Raw genomic sequence first — 15766 nt, 5'->3', positions numbered from 1 at the left:
CTTAGAAACATAAACGAAAATTAACAGAACGCTAAATTGAGTTAACATCAGTATTCAACATACTTTGTTGAATTACTACTGTGAACAAAGTGCTGTAAAAGCAGTGAATAATTATGGTGAGATAACCTAAAAACAGGGGTTGGCAAACCGTAAGGCAAGATACTAAATACTTTAGGGCTTGTAAGGGCACTTACAGTCTCTGTCATATTCTTCTTCTCCTTCTTTATCTTCAACAACCATTTGCAAACATAAAAACATTTATTGGCTTGGAAGCTATACCAAAACAGACTATGAGCTGGATTTGTCTCATGATCTGTAGGTTGTTGACCTGTGACCTAAAATGCTTTTAGAGTATATTACGATTATTACCACTGTGGTTTTTGAACCAAGGTTTGAGTAATACCATCTGCAAATGTGCAGCCACATTTAGAGAACATTCATGAAAGTGACCAAGAATTGAAAATGGTTACAAATCTGCATAATTAATCCAGAATTGTGGAAACCAATGATTCAGAAACACTGAGTTTTACAATAGTAACACTACTAGAATAAGCACAGAGGACACCTAAAACAGAGACAGCTGTGCATGATTTACTTTAGTTTTAGCCATAAAATTCAGTATCATTTGCCAAGAATCCGAATTATGAGGCAAAGAATAAAAAAGCACAGACTTCTAGTAATGAAGTGTCACCCACAGAAGAGGAAAATAAATGCAAGTATTACATATACTTGAATAAGGACAATATTCGGTAACGTACGATGTAATTTATTTGTCCATGAATCTATATCCAAAAGCATATGCATAGTTTTATTTTTAAAAAGTGTATATAATGATTCCTATTTTTATGCTGGAAACATTCCTTATACCCTCAAAATATACATCCTTAATATGCAAGTTTTTATTATGTGAGATAGATTAAATTATACTATACTGATACACTATAAACATAGTTTATGTATTTGATAGTATTTCATGAATAATGTTCTGGCTAGGCCAGTTAAAAATTGCTTAGCTACCTTTAAAAACATTTTTGTTGTTGTTGTTATTCTTTGGAAGACTTTTGAGAAAGCAGTCATACGACATATACATTTGTGTGTGTGTGTGTGTGTAAATATATATATATATAGCATCCATTCATATAACCATCACTGAGCTTGAAATAGAATATTTTTCTTAAAAGACTGTTTTTACTTTTGCCTGGAAGCTTCAGTACTCATTATTAGTCTTCCATCTCAGGGAGAAAAAAAAAATTGTACAAAAAGAACCATTTCAAGACCAATTGACTTTATTGCCTACATACCAATTCTGCAGGATTCTTTGGGAAATGAGGCAGAAGGAAGCTGTTGAGAAAGCACAGTAGGAATCCATCTAGGAAAAAAAATTAATAAAAACTAAATCACATCATCTCGGTATTTTACAGAAGGCTGTGAAGACATACGAAAGAGTGACTATGTCTTAATCGAAAAAAACAAGCCAGGAAGTACCCATTTGCAATTTATGAGACAGTTTATATTATGCACAAATAAATAATATATGATATGTAACCTTATTATTATGAAGTCCTCTGATATATACATATATAAATTTTAAATGTACACTAAAATACATGTATAAAAATTGCTATTTTTTGCCTTTGAAACATTTCCTAATCACTTTAGTTCTGTTCTTCAGGTTGTTTAATTGGAGAAATTCATCTTATTGCTGGTTAAAAATGACCAGTAGGGCTTCCCTGGTGGCGCAGTGGTTGAGAGTCCGCCTGCCGATGCAGGGGACACGGGTTCATGCCCCGGTCCGGGAAGATCCCACATGCCGCGGAGCGGCTGGGCCCGTGAGCCATGGCCGCTGAGCCTGAGCGTCCGGAGCCTGTGCTCCGCAACGGGAGAGGCCCCAACAGTGAGAGGCCCGCGTACCGCCAAAAAAAAAAAAAAAAATTACCAGTAACCATGGTTTAGTGTTTAGAACTCACTGGATTAGTGTCTTACTGAAACTCCAGGGGGTAGCTATTGTGGATCAGTTAGAGCACCACTAAAGAAGGCGGAACAAAATTCTGTGCCCATCAAATATTCTGCGGTTAAGAGCAGTTCTTTTACAAAGGGATTAACTAGAGTGGTGTTGAGGCACTGGAGCCGCATAGGTGATGAAGAGGAAAAAATGCAGTTGTGCATGTAAGCCCTGAATACCTATTCCTAACTCCTGCTATGCAGGAATTGTCAGATCATGCTCCCCATAGGTCTACTTTCACAAATCATATACCTAAATGGCAAAATAATGTATTTTAAATGTTAACGTGAATCATTTTCTCTCCTTTTTATTGTCAAATACACATTACCCAACACCTTCACTGAAGAAATATTAAGTCAGTTTTCAGGCTTCCACAGCAGTGGGCTCACAGGACTTCAACAATGGCCCCTGTTTGGTGAAATTGTTACTTTGACTAATTATTTCCATTGTGCTGTCACTTGTTAATTATTTGAACAAACACTTACAAGTCTGCTATTTTGTTTGCTACAATCTGTGAAGAAATATTTAAATATTTTCCTACTCTCAAGGTTTGGGGAGAAAGACATGTAAAGCACAAAGATAAGGGTTGCTATAATAGAAGGATGCAAGACAGGCATTGAAGGCATAATGTATTAGTAAATTTTACCCACTTAGAGTAGTACAGATTTCAGAGAGAAGATGATGCTTCAGAATAATCTTTAAAAATTATTTTAAAGAACACAACATTGTAAATCAACTATACTTTAATAAAAATCATTCAATAAATATACATTAAAAGACAGAATGGAAGATTAAAGTTTAAAAGTATCAGATGATTAATATATTTGACTAATAAGAAACATTAGGTTATATGAAGATTTTTTCACCTGTTCTGATATCTTGCTTTTCTAGTAATGAAAGGACAAAAGTCCTTTCCAATAAATATAATTAGTATTAGGAAAAAAGCACAGACTTTTAAATATTAAAAAAACTATCATTAAAGTTTACTTACCAGAGAACCACAATAAATACACTGAATTACATATTTCTAATTCCAATGTGCTGGAACAAAATTTACTTTAATATAGGACATATACATGAAGGTAGTCTAAGGGATTTATTCTTCCAATGCTAAAATGTAGCAAAACTCAGAGGCTGCTTGCATAATATATTTGTACTCTAAAATATTTATCAATATTAGATAAAATTGTTTCATGGAAGAATAGAAAACAATTTCTCCAGTTTAGAGTAAGGGACATATAAAATAATTGTATGAAAAAAGTTATCCTGCTCCCAAAGCAAAAGCCCTCTTAATCTACAAAAAGTGACAACGGGACAAATTGGTAACAAATCAGTTATCTAACAAAGAACTTACATTTTCTGATATAAGCTTTTTTTCACTGTTCATTCTCCATTCAGGTAAAGTGGGTGGCTGAAATCTATTCAGCTGGCAGTAAGAGGGAAGTAAGTCTGACACATGTTTTATATGTACCTATCATATTGGAAAAAATAAAGAATTTATATTATGAAAATGAACTTCTGACTCATAGTTTTACTTGCAGAAAAAAATGGAAAACTTAGCCTTAATGTTTATTTCACATAACACATAACCATCAATGAAAGGAGTGCTGTGTGACCTTTCTTGAATTAACACTCTCAAATACTAAACTCTCAAATTCTGCTTTATTTGAAATAGAACAAATATGTTCTGTGTTTACTATTCGTCTGCACAGAAATACAGGGCTGACTGTGATAAATTAGGGTGGCAACTGAGCATGAGACATGTTTCAAGAATTGTGTCAGATGCAAAGGTTAATATTGGCTTTATCTTTAAATTTCCTCTTTTTAATATGCTGAACAGCCAGGAACTGATTATGTGCATGTCATCAAAATATTTTTCTTCTCTATCAAAAATTGTTATCTACAATCTTTCCAAGATTTCAATAAATCCATCGATTAAAAACAAAAGTGTTTTTAAGTTTTGCAGGAGAGAAACACATTAAGAAATGTTACTGTGAATTTCATGAAGTATTTGTACTTCTTCATGTACTAAGCTAAGGTTTATTTTTCAAATTTGTAAGGCTCTATTACAAGTATGCCTTTAAGTATACTATTAAAGATACAAAGTATGATAAGAAGATACTCCCCTCTTTGTATTTAGTGCTATGAATTTCCCTCTCAGCACTATTTTAGCTGCATCTCACAGGTTTTGAAATAATATTGTATTATTATTTTATTCTATTCAATACACTTTTTAAAGGCTTTATTTTTTTTAAGCAGTTTCAGATTTATAACAACATTGAAAGGAAAGTACAGAGATCTCCCATATGTCTCATGCCCACAAACTTCCATAGCCTCCCCATTATCAACACCAATCACCAGAATGGTACATTTTTTTTTTACCAAGCATAAGCCTACATTGATATATCATAATTACCCAAAGTCCATAGTTTACTTTATGGTTCTCTCTTGATATTATACTTTCAATGGGTTTGGACAAATGTATGTTCAATACATTATTAAATTTCCCTTGAGACTATCTTTTTAATTCATGGGTTAATTAGAAGTGTGTTGTTTAGTTTCTAAGTGTTTGGAAATTTTCCTCATCTTTTGTTATCTAGTTTTAGATTGATTACATTGTGGCCAGAGAACATGGTCTGTATGATTTATTTTCTTTTAAATCTGCAGAAGTTTGCTTTATGGCCCAGGATATGGTATATCTTGATCTATATTCCCAGGACATTGGAAAAGAATGTGTATGTTCTGCTGTTCTTGGTTGGAGTGCTCTATAAACATCAATTAGATCTTATTGGTTAATGGTGGTTTTAATTTCTTATATAGGCTTTCAGTCTCCAACTATAACTGTGGATTTGTCCATTTATTATCAGTGCTATCAGTTTGTGCTTCACATTATTTTCCAGCTCTATTTTTTTTTTTTTTTTTTGGTGTATACACATTTAAGATTTCTATGTCATTGTGGTAGATTAATCCTTCTATCATTATGCAAAGTTCCTTGATGTTCCTGGTAATTTCCTTTGCTCTAACATCAACTTTATATGATATTAATATAGCTATTGTTGCTTTCTTTTGATTAATGTTTGCATGGTATACTTTTTCCATCTTTTTACTTTCAAGCCACATATATAATTACATTTCAAGTGAACTTCTTGTAGACAGCAAACAGTTTGACAGGGTTTTTTAATCCACTCTACCAATCTATTGTTTAGTTGTATATTTAGACATTAAAATTCAAAGTGATACTGCTATGTTTGGGCTTAATTCTGTCATTTAATTTTTTTGTTTTCTGTTTTTTTCTGCTCTTCGTTTCTATTTTTTTTTCTTTCCTTACTGGGGCTTACTGGAACGCATTTTAGAGGTCCACTTTGAAGAAAATATAGTGTTTTGGAGTGTATCTCTTCGTAGAGTTTTTTGCTGTTTGTTTTTTAGTAGTTGCCCTAGCTATAATACTATATATACATGTTATCAAATTCTACCAGTGACTCTATTTTACTACTTCAAGTGAAGTATAGAAACCTTGCCTCCCCTCATGTACCTTCTTTCCCTTCCCCATTTATAATACATTTGTCATAAATATTTTCTCTATACCCATGGAGAACCATATTAGATACTTATAATTATTGCTTCAACCACTAAACATAATTTGGAAAGCCCAAGAGGAGAAGTTTTTATTATATTTAGCCATATTTTTATTTATGTATTTTCCTTCCTTCCTGATCTTCCCAGATTCCTTCTTTTATAATTTTAATCCTGTTCAGAGAACTTCCTTTAGTAATTCTTTTAGAGGAGCTCTGCTAGATATAAATTCTCTTTTCTTTCATATAATAATCTCTTGACTTCCCCCTTCATTCATGAGGAACATTTTCACTGGATATGGAATTCTGGGTTGAGAATAATTTTATTTCAGCACTTAAAAAATATAGTAGCACTGCCCTCTGTCCTCTTAGTTTTATAATGAGCTATCTATAGTTATTTAAATTGTTTTTTCCACTGTAAGTGAGGTTTTATTCCTCTCTGGCTGCTTTCAAGATTTTTGTTTCTTAGTCTTTAGAGGTTTACTATAATATTTCTTGACATAGATTTTATTGGGCTTATCCCAATTGCAATTTTCTAAGCTTCTTGAATCTGTACTTTTATCATTTTTGAAAAAAAATTGGAAAATTTCAGCAATTATTTCTTTAAATACTTTATCATCCTGATATATTTTATCCTTTCTTTCTGTGATGTTGGTGACTCAAATATTAGATCTTTGGTCTTAATCTCACATGTCCCTGAGGCTCTGTTCTTTTTTTGTGTGTATTTTTTTCTCTGTTTTCAGAATAGGCTATTTCTGTTGTTCTATCTTTAAGTTCACTGATTCTTTCTCTTTCCCATTATTTCTACTGTTGAGCCCATCCACTGAGGTTTTTTAATATTGGTTATTATATTTTTTTTAGTTCTAAAATTTATATTTGTTCCTCTCTATATCTTCTATTTTTTTAATATCTTTATTGGAGTATAATTGCTTTACAATGGTGTGTTAGTTTCTGCTTTATTACAAAGTGAATCAGTTATACATATACATATGTCCCCATATCTCTTCCCTCTTGCATCTCCCTCCCTCCCAGCCTCCCTATCCCAACCCTCTAGGTGGTCACAAAGTACCAAGCTGATCTCCGTGTTCTATGTGGCTGCTTCCCATTAGCTATCTATTTTACGTTTGGTAGTGTATGTATGTCCATGCCACTCTTTCACTTTGTCCCAGCTTACCCTTTCCTCTCCCTGTATCCTCAAGTCCATTCTCTAGTAGGTCTGTATCTTTATTCCCGTCTTGCCCCTACGTTCTTCTGACCATTGCTTTTTTCTTTTTCTTTTTTTTTTTAGATTCCATATATCTTCTATTTTTTTGCTGAAACTTTCTAATTTTAATTTCATTTGCTTCAAACATGTTAGCAATTGTTCATTTAAGTATTTTTTTGATGGGTATTTTAAAATCCTTGTCAGATAATTCTAACATCTGTTAGTTGTCTTTTCTCATTTAGCTTAAGGTCTTGCTGGTTCTTGGTATAAAGAGTATAGACATTTTAGCTATTATCTTATAAAACACTGGATATTGATTAAATCTTGTTTTAGAACTTTCTGAAAACAATCCAGTGAGTGAAGAGGGCTGCTGCTTCATTACTGCCAGATGGAGTGGAAGTCCAGATTTCAAATTCAGCCCCCACTGACATTTGAGGTGCGTGAGGGGATCCCCATAACTGCTGGGTTGGAGCTTCCCAAGTATTCTCCACTGACACTGTGTTGTATGTGTTGGAGAGGGGAAATGATCTTGTTACTGCTGAACGCTGGTGAATGTCTTGATTCTTCATTAGGCCTCCTCTAATAGCACTGCAGTGACCCGAGATGGTGGGGACAGGGGGGCATGGGGCAGGGGGAGGATGCCTCATTACTACTGGGTGGTAGTGAAGTCCATGCTCCCCACATAGTCTCCTCTGATATCATAAATTGTGAGGGGCTCATTATTTCATGGCAGGGATGAAAGTCCTGGCTGCCCACTTAGTATTCTCTGACAATACCCAGATATCTCCATTTGCCTTTTCTCACACCACCTTGGTATCCCCACTTGTCCTTTGCTGGCTTGAGAGTGGGTGGAGCAACAGATTTTTCTGTGATGTTTGGCTGGAGTAGATTCAATGCTCTTCGCCCCTTTCTAGTTGATTGGCTAGAGAAAGCAGGATTTACTTGGGCTGTTTGTTTTTCTGTCCTTATGGTGTTTCTGAGATGCTTACTTCTCCAGTATCCAGTCTGGGATATATGAAGCAAAAAGAAAATCAAAGAACTTACCACTATATTGTTTCTTGGGTCCTGAGATCCCTAGCTGGTTTGCCTTCCTCTCTCTACCTGTGAGAGTCTTCTAAGTTTGTTTTACATATAATGTCCAGGAATTGTAGTTCTATTTATTGGGAGGAGTAGGAAAAAGTATGTCCACTCCATTTTTCCAGAAGCAGAAATCCTGACTTAGGTTAACCATTACTCAGACAGCTCTGTCGCAAATAGGAGGCAAGTGTAGAATAGGGAGAGTAGTTAGAAGGCTATTGCCATAATTCAGGGGGCTTAAATCAGCATAGTAACTTTGAAGATGATGAGATGAGGTACTGTTAAAATAAATGAAATAAATATTTGCTGATGATTTAGAGACAGTGTGAGGGAGAAAGAGAGCAATGAAGTATGATTCTAAAATGTTTAGTCTAAGCAATGGAGTTACCCTCAGCTGAAAAGAGAAAGACTGTATATGAGCCTAATCTGAAGGGAATGAGAGATCAGAAGTATGGCCTTCATATGCAATATAGTAATATATATTAAAATCCAAATGGAAATATATTGCCTAGTCACTTGTAGATGTGATTCAGAGTTCAGTAGAGAGGCCTGAGCTGGACACATAAATTTGGGAATCATCGTGGTATTTAAAACCATGAGAATAAAAAAGATCATTAAGGGAAGGACAGAGCTAGAGACAAGGACAAAAGAGAGCCCTAGGGCCCTTAAAGGTTAAAAGGTCTGAGAGAAGAAGAGGAATCTGCAAAGAAGAATGAAAAGAATTGGTCAGAAAAGCAGAGGAAAATCACTGTGGCATCTTGAAACCAAGTGAAGAAAGTATGTCAAGAAAAAGGGTAACGTCATCAGTATTAAATGTTTCTGGTAAGTCAAGTGACATGAAGTCTGAGATTTATGATTGGATGTGTTATGTAACACACTAATAGATATATTAGTTTCCTATGAGTTCTGCAAAACATCAACACAAACTGGGCAGCTTAAAATAATACAAATGTATTCTCTCACAGTTCTGAAAGGTAGAAGTCTGAAATGAAGGGGTCAGCAGTGCTGTATTCCTTCCAGAGTCTTCTAGGTGAGAATCCATTCCTTGCCTCTTTCAGTAAGGAGCTGGCAGGGATGTACATTAGCCACCTTTGACTTGTGGCCTGATAACTCCAGTATCTGCCTCCATTTTTAACACGGCTTTTTCCTCAGTGTGTAGTCTAATTTGCCTCTTCCTCTCTCTTACAAACACACTTGTGATGGCCTTTGGGTCCCAACAAGATAATCCAAAATATTCTCCTCATCTCAGTATCCTTAAAATTAGTCATTTCTGCATAAACTTTACCATGTAAGGTAATATCCACTGGTTCCAGGGATTAGGAAATTGGTCATATCTTTGAGAACTATTATCAACATATCACAAAAGACAAAACACATATATAAAATAGGTTAACTTTTTACTAATTTATTAGGGCGTTAAATGAGGCAATTCCTGTTTTCTGAAAATTCTGACTAAAAAGCAATGTTGAGAACAATTGTGATAAGTACTCACTTCCAAGCTTGAAACAAGAAAAGAAAACCAGGCTTCTTATGCTTACAGCATATCTCACTGCTGACCTATATGACAGATGCTTGGAAGCATTTCAGAGATTCTTTGGAGATTATTTGGAGGAGAATCTCTTTGTGGTATTTCCCCTCACATGGCCAAATGAAGAAGTCAAAAGAAAACAGTCAAAAAAGTTGTAAAGGTAGCTTCCAGAAATGAAAAGTTATCTCAGCTGAAAACTTCTGCAGAAGTCAAAAGGCTCAGTGCTGATGAGAGGCTGCAGCAGAGAGCAGCTAAGAATTATATCTGTCCCCTTGAGCTTGCATATCCTTTACTGTAGAAGAGCTGAAGCTGGTCAGCATTGACAAGGTTAGAAGTAAGAAGATAGGCAAAAATGTACAAAAATCTTTTGTGGGCCAAATGGACATGACAGAACATAACCTGGTAGGAACCATCTTGAATGAACATAATCTGAAAGGAATGGCTGCCTCTTGGGCTGTGTGGATCCCAGCAGAATGTGAATCATCAGGAAAGGAGAAAGGGGGAAGCTATAAGAGGTCAGACAAGGAATGTGACATCTGCACCAGGCAGAGGGAACCAACAGTCAGAATCCAAGAACACTAGAAGGTAAAACTGTATCTTCATCTGGTCCTTCTCTTCCTGCCCACCTTTCCATCCTTGGGAAACCAAAAGCAGCAGAATGGGTTCTGGGAAAGGAAGACGTGGAAAAAGAAGAGCAAAAGAACATTTGAGGTATACCTTCCTCATAGCTGAAATGCAAAGGAGTCAGGACTGAGCTGCTCTAAATTTGAAGTATGATGGAAGTTTTCATTTACATAATAATGGAATTTTAAATAATTAAAAATCAGGAAAAAAAACCCCGAGAAATTGAAGATAACACAAACAGATAGAAAGATATACCATGTTTTGGATTGGAAAAATCAATATTGTTAAAATGACCATACTACCCAAGGCAATCTACAGACTCAATGCAATCCCTATCAAATTACCAATGGCATTTTTCACAGAGCTAGAACAAATAATTGTAAAATTTGTATGAAAAAAAAAAAGCCAAAACAATCTTGAGAAAGAAAAATGGAGCCGGAGGAATCACGATCCCTGACTTAAGACTATACCACAAAGCTAGAATAATCAAAGCAGTATGGCACTGGCACATAAACAGAAACATAGACCAATGGAACTGCATAGAAAGCCCAGAAATAAATCCACATAATATGGTCAGTTAATCTAGAGCAAAGGAGACAAAAGAGAAAAAAAGACAGTCTCTTCAGTAAGTGGTGCTGGGAAAACTGGAAAGCTACATGTAAAAAATGAACTTCAAACATTTCTAACACTACATATAAAAATTAACTCAAAATGGATTAAAGACCTAAATGTAAGACAGGATAGTATAAAAGTCCTAGTGGAAAACATAGGCATAACACTCTTTGACATAAATCACAGCAATCTTTTTTGGATCCATCTCCTAGTGTAATGGAAATAAAAGCAAAAATAAACAAATGGGACCTAATTGAACTTAAGAGCTTCTGCACAGCAAAGGAAACCATAAACAAAATGAAAAGAGAACCTACAAAATGGGAGAAAACATTTGCAAATGAAATGACTGACTACAAGGGATTAATTTCCAAAATATACAAACAGCTCATACAACTCCATATCAAAAAAACAAATGATCCAATAAAAAAATGGGCAGAAGACCTAAATACACATTTCTCCAAAGAAGACATACAGATGTCCAAAAAGCACATAAAGAGATGCTCAATGTCATTAATTATTAGAGAAATAAAAATCAAAACTACAATGAGGTATCACCTCACACCACTCAGAAGGGCCATCATCAAAAAGTCTACAAATAATAAATGCTGGAGAGGGTGTGGAGAAAAGGGGACCCTCCAACACTGTTAGTGGGAATGTAAATTGGTGCAGCCACTATGGAGAATACTATGGAGGTTCCTTGAAAAACTAAAAACAGAGTTACCATATGATCCTGCAATCCTGATCTTGGGCATATATCCAGAAAATACAAAAACTCTAATTCAAAAAGATACTTGCATCCCAATATTCATAGCAGCACTATTTACAAGAGCCAAGACATAGAAGCAATCTAAATGTCCATGGACATATGAATGGTTAAAGAAGATGTGGTACATATATACAATGGAATATTACTCAGCGATAAAAAGGAATGAAATTGGGTCATTTGCAGAGACATGGATGGATCTAAAGACTGTCATACAGAGTGAAGTATCAGAAAGAGAAAAACAAATATCATGTATTAATACATATATGTGGAATCTAGAAAAATGGTACAGATGAACTGGTTTGGAAGGCAAAAATAGAGACAAAGATGTAGAGAACAAACGTATGGACACCACGGAGGGAAAGTGGCAGGGGGCTGGGGTGGTGGTAGGATGAATTGGGAGACTGGGATTGACATATATACACTAATATGTATAAAATAGATAACTAATAAGAACCTGCTGTATAAAAAATAAATAAAACAAAATTCAAAAATTCAAAAAAACAAAAAAGATGTGGTATGTATGTGTGTGTGCCTATATATATATATAACTCAGCCATAAAAAAGAATGAAATAATGCCATTTACAGCAACACAGATGGACCTAGAGATTATCATACTAAGTGAAGTGAGACAGAGAAAGACAAATATCATATGTCACATATGTGGAATCTAAAAAAATGATACAAATGAACTTATTTACAAAACAGAAATAGACTCAGAGACATAGAAAACAAACTTATGGTTACCAAAGGGGAAAGCAGGGGGAAGGGATAAATTAGGAGTTTGGGATTAAAAATTACATGCTACCATATATAAAATAGATAAACAATGAGGATCTACTGTATAGCACAGAGCTATATTCAGTATCTTGTAATGACCTATAATGGAAAAGAATCTGAAAAAAATATATATATTATACATAAATGTATGACTCACTTTGTCATACACCTGAAACTAAGACAACATTGTAAATCAACTATTTCAGAGAAAAAAAAAAATCAGGCTATTAACAATTGAAACTATCTGAAAACCTGTGAGATCTAACAGATAAAAAGAGAGATTCTAGATTTTTTTCTGTGGGGAAACACTGAAAGGAAAAGAAAAAAAAAGTATTTCCCAGTTATACTCTCTCAAGTTCAAACCTTTTTATAATGGATATATTAGTAACATATGGGTCTTTTATATGTAAATAAATACCATCTTTATTTCCCCATTAAAGCAAACAGTACGTTAATTTAGAGCATCATGCTGTGTATAAACTATCTGAGCAGTTTTAGGTCACTCCCTGTCATGACAATGCTCTCTCTCCATCCCCTCCTAGCTCACGCTGACACTAAAAAAGGCAATTCCCTCATTTCAGAAGAAAGTTCATCAATGGAGAATCTTTCTCCATAGCAAAAGAAATATACATTTCTCCATGCCCCAAACTGCTCCAAACTCACACTACATACTTTTAGTGTATGTTGAAATATATTTTGCAAATTCCAAAACTGCCCTAGGGGAAACTATGAATACAACTATAAACGGAAGAAATAAAGGGTTTTTTCCCCCATTCAAAACTGCAGCAACAAATCCCAGAGAGTAATATTTTCCAGAGTTGGGGAAGGCTTGAATCTTTACAGTGGAAAAAGAGGACCTGCAGACCAAACATTTTACTGGGTGAAGCAGTGCGTGGAAAGAATCTACTGCAACATACAAAAAAAACAGTAAAAGAAAAAAAAAGGTATCTTGATGTAGCAGAAGTTAGCAATCAAAATAAGGTTCGGTGATGATTTGCGTGATTTGAGGAATGCAGCTGCCCATCCTGCCAACAAACCCAGGAAAGGTAGCCCAGCTGTTTCCAACGAAGAACTGCAACAATGGGAATTCTGTTCTCTGCGAGACATGAGGATTAGCTGCCAATGATCCCAGTTGTGTGTAGGACCACACACAATTCAAACAGAAACTCGAAGTACAGCATTTGCGTGTCTTGATATTTGTAAAAATCTCAACTAATCCCTTAATATAATACACGATTTGCGAAATAATTATGGAGAAGTACGACTCCAGAGTCTTTTTAGAAAGATGACTTCAGAAATGTTCACTGGTCTCTACTCTAAGTTTTTTAAATAGATGCCCATTTCATTATCTAAACTGATTAAAAATATTTTGCATCGTTTTCCCCAAATATATGTTTAGAAGTAAAAATTATAGGAACGACTGCTTTGATTGATGGCAGTCCACACATGTGCCCATCTCATTCTTCATTATATGCTCAGCCTTTACTTTGAATAGTCACTTTTCCTCTCTCATTCCTACTTAGAAAAATAAAACGTGGTTCTACTTTGATTAATAATGTACCTTTGTAAAGAAGAAAATGTGTCGCATTTTGGAAAAAAAGCAAATGACTCAATAGAAAAACAGAAAATTATCAATGCTAAAAAGAGAACAGTGCTGATCTTTGATTTGTTATATATAGTGTTTCCATGGTTGTCCATGACTCATGGGAGAAAGTTCAAGCCTTTTCAGGGCATAAACATACTCATTCCCACTTCTCACCTTCAGTCACATCTCCAGCTGCTACCTGCTTTGCCCCCTATAATCTGAATGAAAAAGTAACTTTTCACCTTTCCAAAACTGTTATTTTTTAACTTCTCTGTCTTGTCAGATGCAATGTCCTTTGCCAGTAATAAATCTATCTAGCAAACCTCTGCTCATTTTTTTAAGATCCAGCTCAAATTTCACTTTAAGTAAGCCTTTCTTGAGCAATTTCATGGAGAGGTCCTGTGCCATCCCTTATGTTTTTACATACTTTTATAATGGTCTTATCACAATGTATTATAACATATTGTTTATGAGAACATCTGTCTTCAGTGGATTGAGAGTTCTTTGAAAACTGGGGTTTGTCATATTAATATCTATATTCCTTAGGATTGATTGGCATATGATAGACATGAAGTAAATATTTCTTGTATTTATGAAAAAATTAATATGCCAGTGAGTCCATTTTTTATGTCTTGGCACTAAACATAAGGTGCTGTCTCTGAGCCTAAGCCTCCCCTAACACTGCCCTGTGAACAGGGCTGAAGCAAAAGATAGTCATGCCTTTTGACTGACTTAGCCCTTAACCAAGCGTGAAAAGGTATCAGCTAAGGTGAACTGTTCCAGGGCATCTCAATGTTCCACTGTCCACAAGTGCTTGTAACAATGTCCTACCCCCCCAAAAAAGTAAACTGCTACACAAAACCCGAAACCCATGTTGAAAGAAAAAAAGAATTTTTTTTTTGTAGAGACTACTATAAGCCATGGATAAATAGTCTAAAAATATGTTACTACTGGCCCCTTTTTTCAAGGTCTTATTCCTTTTATGCAAATGTTACATTTTTATTGTATCAGTAAAAATAATACAAAAATATGTACAGAAACATGCCTCTCTGTACACATTTAATTCTACCTTCTAAAGTAACCAGCATTATCAGTTTGGTATCTATCCTTCCACATACACACACACACACACACACACACACACACACACACACACACACACACACACACACACACACATATATATTTGTGTGTGTGTGTGTGTGTGTGCAAGTGTGCAGGTGCCTTTGGGATATACTGTTCTTTTTTTTTATCATATTGAGATCCAACATTATTATGCATCCTTCTTTTTTAGATTTAACTTTTCTCTTCCTTTTCCATTTTTTACCAAAGTCTGAAACATTGTCAGGACTAGAAACCCTCGAGGGCAATGTTTGAGGACTTTCTTCTTCCTTCACTAAACACTGAATGTGACATATTTTGCTCCACTTTACAGTCCTTCAGTCAACTAGGAAATCAAATAGGGCTAGAATTTCTGTACTTCAAAGGACGCCATTTTACACAATAACAACTTACAACACCCAGACAAGTCTGATTAGGTTGTCTCTCTCTCTCTCTCTCCTCCACCCCCCGCCCCCATCCCTCTCCCTGTCCTTCGCTCTCCCTCTATCTCCTTCCTCTCAGGCACATGCAAAACTCACACAGGTCCACCAAGAGATGGAAGCAATGCCTCTATTCTGTTTTTCATTCAATGTCTATTTTCAGTTTTTTTTTCAAGAGTATTTCTGTTTGAGGTTTTTATGTAGAGAAGCATAACTTACTAACTCATCCAACACAGGGACCATGACGTAGTATGTTACCCCTATCAAGTGATATATTGTACACTGCAGATGCCAAATATTTTTTGTTATGAATGAATGGGTGAATTTCACACTACATCCATCCTATTTTGCCTTTCTTTACAGATTATGAAGTCCACGGTATTTGGATAAATCTACATTTTCTTCTTTTGATGATGGTCATTGCTTTAAATACTTCTAACCAAACTCCATTTTAATGCCATTTGAAACCATATAATT

The sequence above is a fragment of the Grampus griseus genome, assembly GCF_964374135.1.
Source record: "Grampus griseus genome assembly, chromosome: 9".
Classification (NCBI taxonomy): domain Eukaryota; kingdom Metazoa; phylum Chordata; class Mammalia; order Artiodactyla; family Delphinidae; genus Grampus; species Grampus griseus.
This window is presented reverse-complemented; position numbering follows the sequence as displayed.